Source organism: Meleagris gallopavo, chromosome 4, assembly GCF_000146605.3.
Source record: "Meleagris gallopavo isolate NT-WF06-2002-E0010 breed Aviagen turkey brand Nicholas breeding stock chromosome 4, Turkey_5.1, whole genome shotgun sequence".
Taxonomy (NCBI): domain Eukaryota; kingdom Metazoa; phylum Chordata; class Aves; order Galliformes; family Phasianidae; genus Meleagris; species Meleagris gallopavo.
This window is the reverse complement of record NC_015014.2, coordinates 14244799-14252452: the sequence shown is the minus strand read 5'-3', so window position 1 is coordinate 14252452 and position 7654 is coordinate 14244799.

Below are 7654 nucleotides of genomic sequence, written 5' to 3'. Positions count from 1 at the left end.
CGCGGCTCCGAGCGTCGGGAGGCGTCGGGTGTAAAACAGCCCCCGGCCGGGAGGACGGACGTCGCCCCTCAGCCGTGGGGAAATCTCTGATGCGTGATGAGGGATGGAGGAGGGCGGAGAGGGGCGGCGGGTGGATTGTGGTGCTGACTGAAAGAGGCTTACGCCTTGCTGAAGGAAGGTTGGGGTAGAGCAGGAAGTGAGTAGATGGAGAAATGATGTAGTTTGCCATGGCTGCTGGATGTTCCTTTGGTTACGTGCTGTTCAGGTGCGTTTAGTGCAGGCTGCAGAGAGCCTTTTTTCCTCATCAGGAGACAGGTCTTGGTTTCTTCTGTCTGAAGTTAAATGCCTGTGTGCAAGCACACCCCTCCATATTGCAGTCTATGACTGAGGTAGGATTTCTTTGCCCATACGAGATTTGACAAGGCCAAGGAGCTGAGGTACGCTTCTTCACGACAGAGCTGCTAACACTGTTCTTACAGTTTGCGTTGTAGCTCAGTGACAGCAGGAACCATTGCTGTGCACCAGATCAGCTGAGAACTGCTCTGCCTCGTCTGCCTGACTGGTAGCTCATTGTTCCCTGTACTGTTTGTATTGCTGATAGTGAGCTTGGTTTTGTTGCTGTGTCGTTAACTGTATCTTACTAAGTTCTTTCAGGAGCAGGTGATCTGTTCCAGTGCCTGTTCCTGGCATTTTGACCAGTGACTAAAAATCTCAGTGACAGCTTTCATAAGATGCAACTATTTCTTTTTCTCAAATCTTCAGTAGGCCACCACAGCAATAGATTTGAACAGTAGAGAGGGTCTGCACCATCACCTCATAACATGCTAAGAGTGCACTTCAGAAGGTAGGACTTGTTCGAGTGCCACAGGCAGAGGATTCTTTAGGACTCCAAGCTGCGGCTGCCTGACAAATGCTTTTACCCATGGTCCTGCCTTCTGCCTGACTGCACGTTGGCCTCTCTTTCCTTTCTCCTGTTCTCTTTCTTACCCATGCTGGGACTGTCCATTTGCTTTATGGCTTTTTCTGCACTCACAGAGCTGTGACAGTTGAGAGGAGGGCTGGTGCTGCAGCAGGGAGCAACGGAAGGGCCTTGAGATGTAGATGCTTGGAAGAGCAAGCGAGTTTCTTGTGGCTGTACTGTCTTCTGTGAAGTCCAGCTGATGAGCCTGAAATAATTGGTTTCCAGTTCAAAACAACAAGAGTTCTGAACTGTTGTTCCAACCGCCAAGCTGTTATTAAAAAAAAAAAATCCTTTCTTAACTAACAACAAAGCCAGAGAAGGAGCTGTGGCTGCTGTTTTCAAAAGCTGGACAGTACTGTCAGTAGATTGCATTGCAGTCAGTGGCTGCAAAGCAGGGAGAGGTACCAAGCTGAGAGCGCAGCTGCAGGTGAAGGTAATGTCAGGCCTCAGAAGTGACAAGTAGGATATGAACCTGTGAGGCACAGCATGGTTTTTTTTTTGGAAATGAATGCAAGCTATTGCGGCATCTAGTTTTCAGGTAGTATTGTTAACTGATCTGCAGTTCTGTCAGAAAGCCTGGTTTGTTTCCCTGAGATAATACTTGATAAACTCTTAACAACCTTTCTAGTTAAGTGCAATAGTAACTGTTCGTTCAGGTTTTAATTAGTAGTAGTATTAGGTGGTTAAAATAATAAAAAATAACAAAAAGCATCTGGAAAGCTTTATATGAAAGCATGGCATACAAAAGCAGATTAAGTCCCAGACTTGCCTGTGTGTATCATTCTTGGTTTCACTTGCTGGCCTTTCAGAAAGTAATGAGGGTAGGACTGGAGATACAAAAATATAGAAGTCATTCTTCTCTCAGAAAGCTTTTGAAATTTCCACCTGTAGAATCACTGTAAATTTATGTGCCTGGTTATGACATAACTTTGGCAGCTAATCCATCTTATGTTCTTTATAGAATGAATCAAGATGTTATCCAGTGATAGCAATAAAACACTTCCCATTCTGCTGGTCTTGAAATAAAAACTAAATTCATGCAGATATTTAGAAGATAATAGAAGAACAAACAATTAATATCACTACTGGAGCTTCTAAGCACCATAAATGTTTCCAGCCTGTTAGGGAAATGGACATTAGACTTGATTTATCTCATACTGCTTAACTTGATTATTGTAGTTCATGTGAGTAGATGGAGGTTGTTAAAAACCTTTTTCCAGCTCTCATTAAATAGGCAGTGAGAAAATCTATAGAGCTCAGCCTTTGATGCTGTCTGCACTTAATCAGAGGTACAGTGGCATGTTCTGTATCCATGGTTGTGCTGGCTTTGAATTTGGGTACTCACAGGAGGGTAGCACTTTCTGGATGGAACTCCTTTTGATCCTGTGTGGGCACTGCTGCCCCTCAATCTGCACTTTGAGCAGCTAAAGCTGGGCTGAAAGACTGAGGAGGTAGATTCATTTAACAGGAAGTGCTCTCAAGGTTGGACATGAAAAGCTTTAAATGCTCTTCAATTTGAGATTCAAGTCAAGAAGTCAAGTGAGCAAATTAATTCTGGTGATGAGGGAGTTGAGAGACCTAAGTTATAATAAAGACAGATTTTCATTAATGTAAGATATGGAATAAAGAAAAATCCAGTTAAAGGCTGTTTCTTAAACAAGCAAACAACCACCCATAACCATCTATTTCTTTTTAGTTTTTTTTTTTTTTTACGTCCTTGGTCTCTGTATATCTAAGAGGGGAGTAGAGACTTGTTGCTGTGAGCAGCTGGAGAGCTTCGTGTTGCAAAGTGGCAGGAGGAGAAGGATTCCAACCATTAATAAAGACTTGCATTTCTTGTCCAGTTGCTGAAAGGTAATTGTGCACTGATTCTTCAAGCTGAGAAGAAGGAGCCAGTTGGTGCTTCAGGGAGTACTGCTGTTATTGGCATATACCTGTGATACCTTCTGCTTTCTGAGATTATTTTGCCCAGTAATAATTTCAATAGAAGGAGCTTGTAGGCTCTTCTGCAGTAATTGGTGAAATTAGTATGAGCGACAAAGCCAAATAGCATCCTGGATGCCATTCAAACCATGACACATTCTGAGTGTGTTATGCTGGATCACAGTCAGCAGTATTTTATCTCTTCAGTGATAAAGTTTATCTTGCATATACTGGCATGGATGGCTCTAGGAGTGTACATCCACATAAGCATCGGTGTTGCTGTTGGGGCTGTGGGGTGCCCTCTGCTGTTGAAGGGCAGGGCAGCTCCAGCACTCCAGCTCCCCTCCCATTTGGGGAGAATCCAGCTGGCTCTTGTCAAACAGTGCTGCTGAGGCACCTCTGGGATCTTAAGATCCTCAGCCTGTTTATGTTGTAGTTAAATTAATTGCAACTGGTAGATTTAAATTAGCAATTTTAGCTGGTTTCTCTGATTCTTGAAGTAAAGGCCTCCAGCAAACTGACATCATACTACAGTCATTGAATTTTCCAGAAGGGGCTACATTTTTGTACTCTCAAAGGACCTTAAGTTAATTGGGTGCCTGGGTCTCTACTATGCTCTAGGGAAAGCCTGATATTGAAAGTCTGGACGTATCTTAATCTCCTCACTGATGGAGTCAACCTACACAAGTCTCATAGAGAAATCCAAGGAGTATGAGAGATAATTTGTGTTTGATCATTAAGCCTCTCACAGAGGTTTAGTCTTCTTGTGATCCTGACAGTAGTTTCAGGGCCTAGGTAAGATCTCCAGTTTCAGAGTAGTATATTAAGAGGTTGTATTTAAATTCTGAGATTATTCTGTTTCTTCTTGCAGTGACAATACAGTAAAATACTGGGACATGTCCTCCAGCATCCATTTATGCAGATCAAGGGTTGAGATGGCAGGCATCTTCAACTTCTGGTCTACTGGGAAAGAGCAGAGAACTAGTTTGATTGGCAAACTCACAGCCAACAAGTAACTTACTCTTCAGAATAATTTTGAGGGCAAACACTGTAAATACTATGCCTACTTGAGAGAAGGAGACTTTTGTTATTGGAGTGATTAAATGCTATAATGTGAAGGAAAGTACAGCAATATCAGCAGAGTAGCACAACCCTAGGCTACAACAAATGAGAATATGCCCAAGTGCAGCAACCATGGATACAAAAACAAGGGATGAAAAACTCTTACCTTTGGAAGGTTTCCAGTAGGTAGGGATCTCCAGATAGAGACCCTCACCTCCCCTGCCAACCCTTAAATGAGGTCTAGGAAGGGGTGGATCCTGGCTCCACCTCTTCTGCTCACTCAGATACATTGCATGCACCTGAGTTGCCCTGGGTTGGCCCTGCTTTCCCATCAGGTACTCAATTACTGGTTTAGGTCATGACTTAGCAGTTCTACAACAGTTTTACTCAGTTGTATCTGCAAGGTGGCTTTAATCCAAAACAAATGGGGGACATGGTTAGAAAGCTGATGTGCTAGCAAACGGTAGCTAAAAATGATTTTATTAGTTACTTAACAACCTTCCTAAGTAAATGACAGTAATATGGGGCAGCTTATTCATACGTAATTTTTTCCTTTGCATTGATGTTTTTATTATTTTCAGCCTTTTTGTTTTAATGTTACCTATGCTCAGTGAAATGAGCAACCAGAGTTAATTGATTGATTGTAGCTTTTCTGGGATGTTTTTAATGATGTTTAAGATTTAAAAGATCTCATTTTGCCTTAGAAGATCATTTGAGGGCAAACTTCCGTGGTCAGCTCAGCTCCCAAGCAATGTTAACACGACAAATTTTATTTTTCATGTATGTCTACAAAGTAAGCTGAAATAGGGTAAACAGTAACAGTTGGTTGGCATTTTAAGAAGCTGCTGCTTTTCAGCTGTCAGCTCCTTCTCTCTCCTGATGGGAAACTTCTAGATTCTCCTAGTACCAATATTTCAAGTGTTCTGCTGACCCACCTTCTTAGGACGCATTTAACATGAGCATTTTGAGTGTTACTGCACAAAAGCAGCTGCCCTCTGTTTCTTGAATGCTTCTTTACCTGTATGTGTTCCCAGGATGCGTGCATGGGACTGGGACACTGGCAGGTATGCACGATGCCTGTATCATGCCCCACATCTTTCTCCCAGAAGCACGAAGACCCTGTCTTTTCATGCAGCTGAGAAAGGAGAAGCATGCACAATAGAAAAAGGCAGAAAATACCTAGCACCTTTTGTGCTTCAGTTAACTCCATTTCACAGTGAAGCCCAGTCTTGCTTCATGCAGCATATGTCAGAACACACAGAGCAAGTGTTTTGTGACTGAATTTTCTATCACTCCCTAACGGCTGAAGTTCTTGAGAGGTCCTGTAAGTGCTTTTAAAGGCATGAACAGGAGGAACTCGGGAAAGCTGTTGCACTCAGATACCATGTGTTCAGCAGTTTACAGTCCATTTGTAACTGCAAAGTGGACTCCACATCACTCAGTCTACAATCAGGATATCTCTGACAATCAGGGTCACATCCCTCAGGTTACATACCATGCAGGTGGCATGCTGGGCACTAGCCAAGCCGGTGGGCTTTAGGTTTTTTTCCCAATGTGTAAGAAGCAAGGCATCTGAACACTCGTATGTGAAGACAGATGTGCCCAGAGGAGCCTGCTGAGGGTGTCCTCAGTAAGCAGCTTCTTACCGTGTGGTAGGTGGGACCTAACTCATCCTAAGCAAAAGGACTTGGAGAGAAGCCAAATCACCACCTGCAAGTGACTGTTCTGCGCGGGTGATCCTTTGCCCTTTCTGTCCAAATCTGTCTGACCCTGCCCAGGGGTGCTCTCTGTGCTTCAAATGTGCCAGAGCTCTGGCCTATATCAGATAATGAACTGGAGGCAGCGAAAACATCCATAACAATAAGTAATGCAGATAGGCTACATTACTGCATTACGTGGCTGTAATTAGCATAGGAACTGCTGGGTGCAGAGAGATGACTAAATTCAGGAATGCCTTCCCTCCATCTGTAGTTGTGTTGTTACCAGGTTACGGCCAGGAAGTTGATAATGGCTCCAGAAGAATTTAAATTAAACTTGGAAAAGAATTGGAAATTTGGCAGGAAGCAAGTGCCCCGGGCTAGAAAAGTGCCTCATGCATATGCACTGGGGTTCGTGCCAGTTTAGTAATGGTGAGGTTTACAAATGTTTTTTTTCCTTATGACTTCAGCAAGACGAAACCCTCCCCTCTGCGAAGGAGATGGATTTGATGGCTCCCGTGTGTCCTGGAAATGGCTGAGAATAGCTGAGAGATTCCTGTTCCTGACAGTTGTCTCTTACCAAAACGTGATCCGAGAGCACAGTGCCTTCAGATAGCTGCCCCAGGTACCCAATGCTCTGCCACTTGTTCTCATTGTCATTTGGCAGAGTATTGTGGTTCTGCTCATCTAGTGCCACAGCAGTGCCCGGCTTTTCTGCCAGGCGAGTTGCTTCGTCACGTTCAGCCTTGCTTAGCATCAGCTCTGCTCAGATGATGAGCTGGCTTTGTAGATACTGAGCAAATGCACTGCTTGCAGTGCTGTTTCCATGGCACAAATCTGTTCCTGCCAAATCCCTGTTTTAGGATAGCATGCTTGGTTCCTGGGTGTGCAGCGATGGGAGGAGGAAGCACGAGGGATGCCAGAGGGTGAAGGCGGTGAAGATTAGCTGTCAGGGCTGGCAGAAGAGAGATTTGAGCCTGCTGCTGTGTTGCCACTGAAGGCAAGGCATGTGGTTCCTCATGGCTGCATGGGGTGGAAAGCAGTAACTTGGGTGGCAGTCAGGCTAAAATGTGGCAGGAGCAGAGAGCCTGTGTGCAAGTATCATTGCAAGTCAGATGACTTCTCAAAGAGGCCTCAGAGGCTGTGGTTTTACTACTGGAATAAGCATGAAATAGTATCTAGCTTTACCCTTGCTTTTGCACACCAGGTTTTTCAGAAACCATAGTAGTTGCCTGGTCAATGTGCAGTCTCTTCTGGTGTTCCTGCCCTGACCATAGGCTTCCAAACCCTGTTCACGCAAGCCTCCCATGGAAGTCGTGCTGACAGGATGTGAGATGGCCAGTGATACAGTTGTGATTCTTGAGATCAAGCTGCTAGGCATCATGAAGCTGAGCAGCACTTGGCTTTGGCAGTCAGACTGGACCCCCAGTGCTGCTATAGTTCACATAGGTCAGATGAATCGACCTGAGCTCTTCTGAACCAAGAAATCTATCAATCAGATGGATCAGTATGCTTCAAACAAACAAGTCAGTTGTGCTTAAGGAGATGAGATCTGCAAGTGACACTAATGAAACACTGGAACAGCACTTGCAGTCATTGTATGCAATTCAGAAATGACTGGAAAAAGCAGAGGTTTCATGGATGAACCACATTAGTGATGGAAGTTGTATGCAACAGCAAATCTTGCAATTCACACTCCTTAATTTCAGGAGAGGTTAAGAATTAACTTGTTTATTTACTTCTTTGAATTTGTTTAATGCCATATATGGTACAATAAAATCTGTGTGTCCAGGCTTCACGGTACCAAACTTGCCTTTTTGCACAACGGTTGGTAAAATGCACTTTGCCTTTGCTTATTCAGCAACCACTTTTTCTAGTGGTCATCCTTCTCTGTTAGGGGGAAACTGATTTTCCAGTGCAAATGCAGTGGAATAACTTCTGCACCTGCCAGTGGAGGAGCTTCATGCATTTTTGTTCTGTTTTGTTCTTTTTTTTTTTTTCTTCTTGTTAG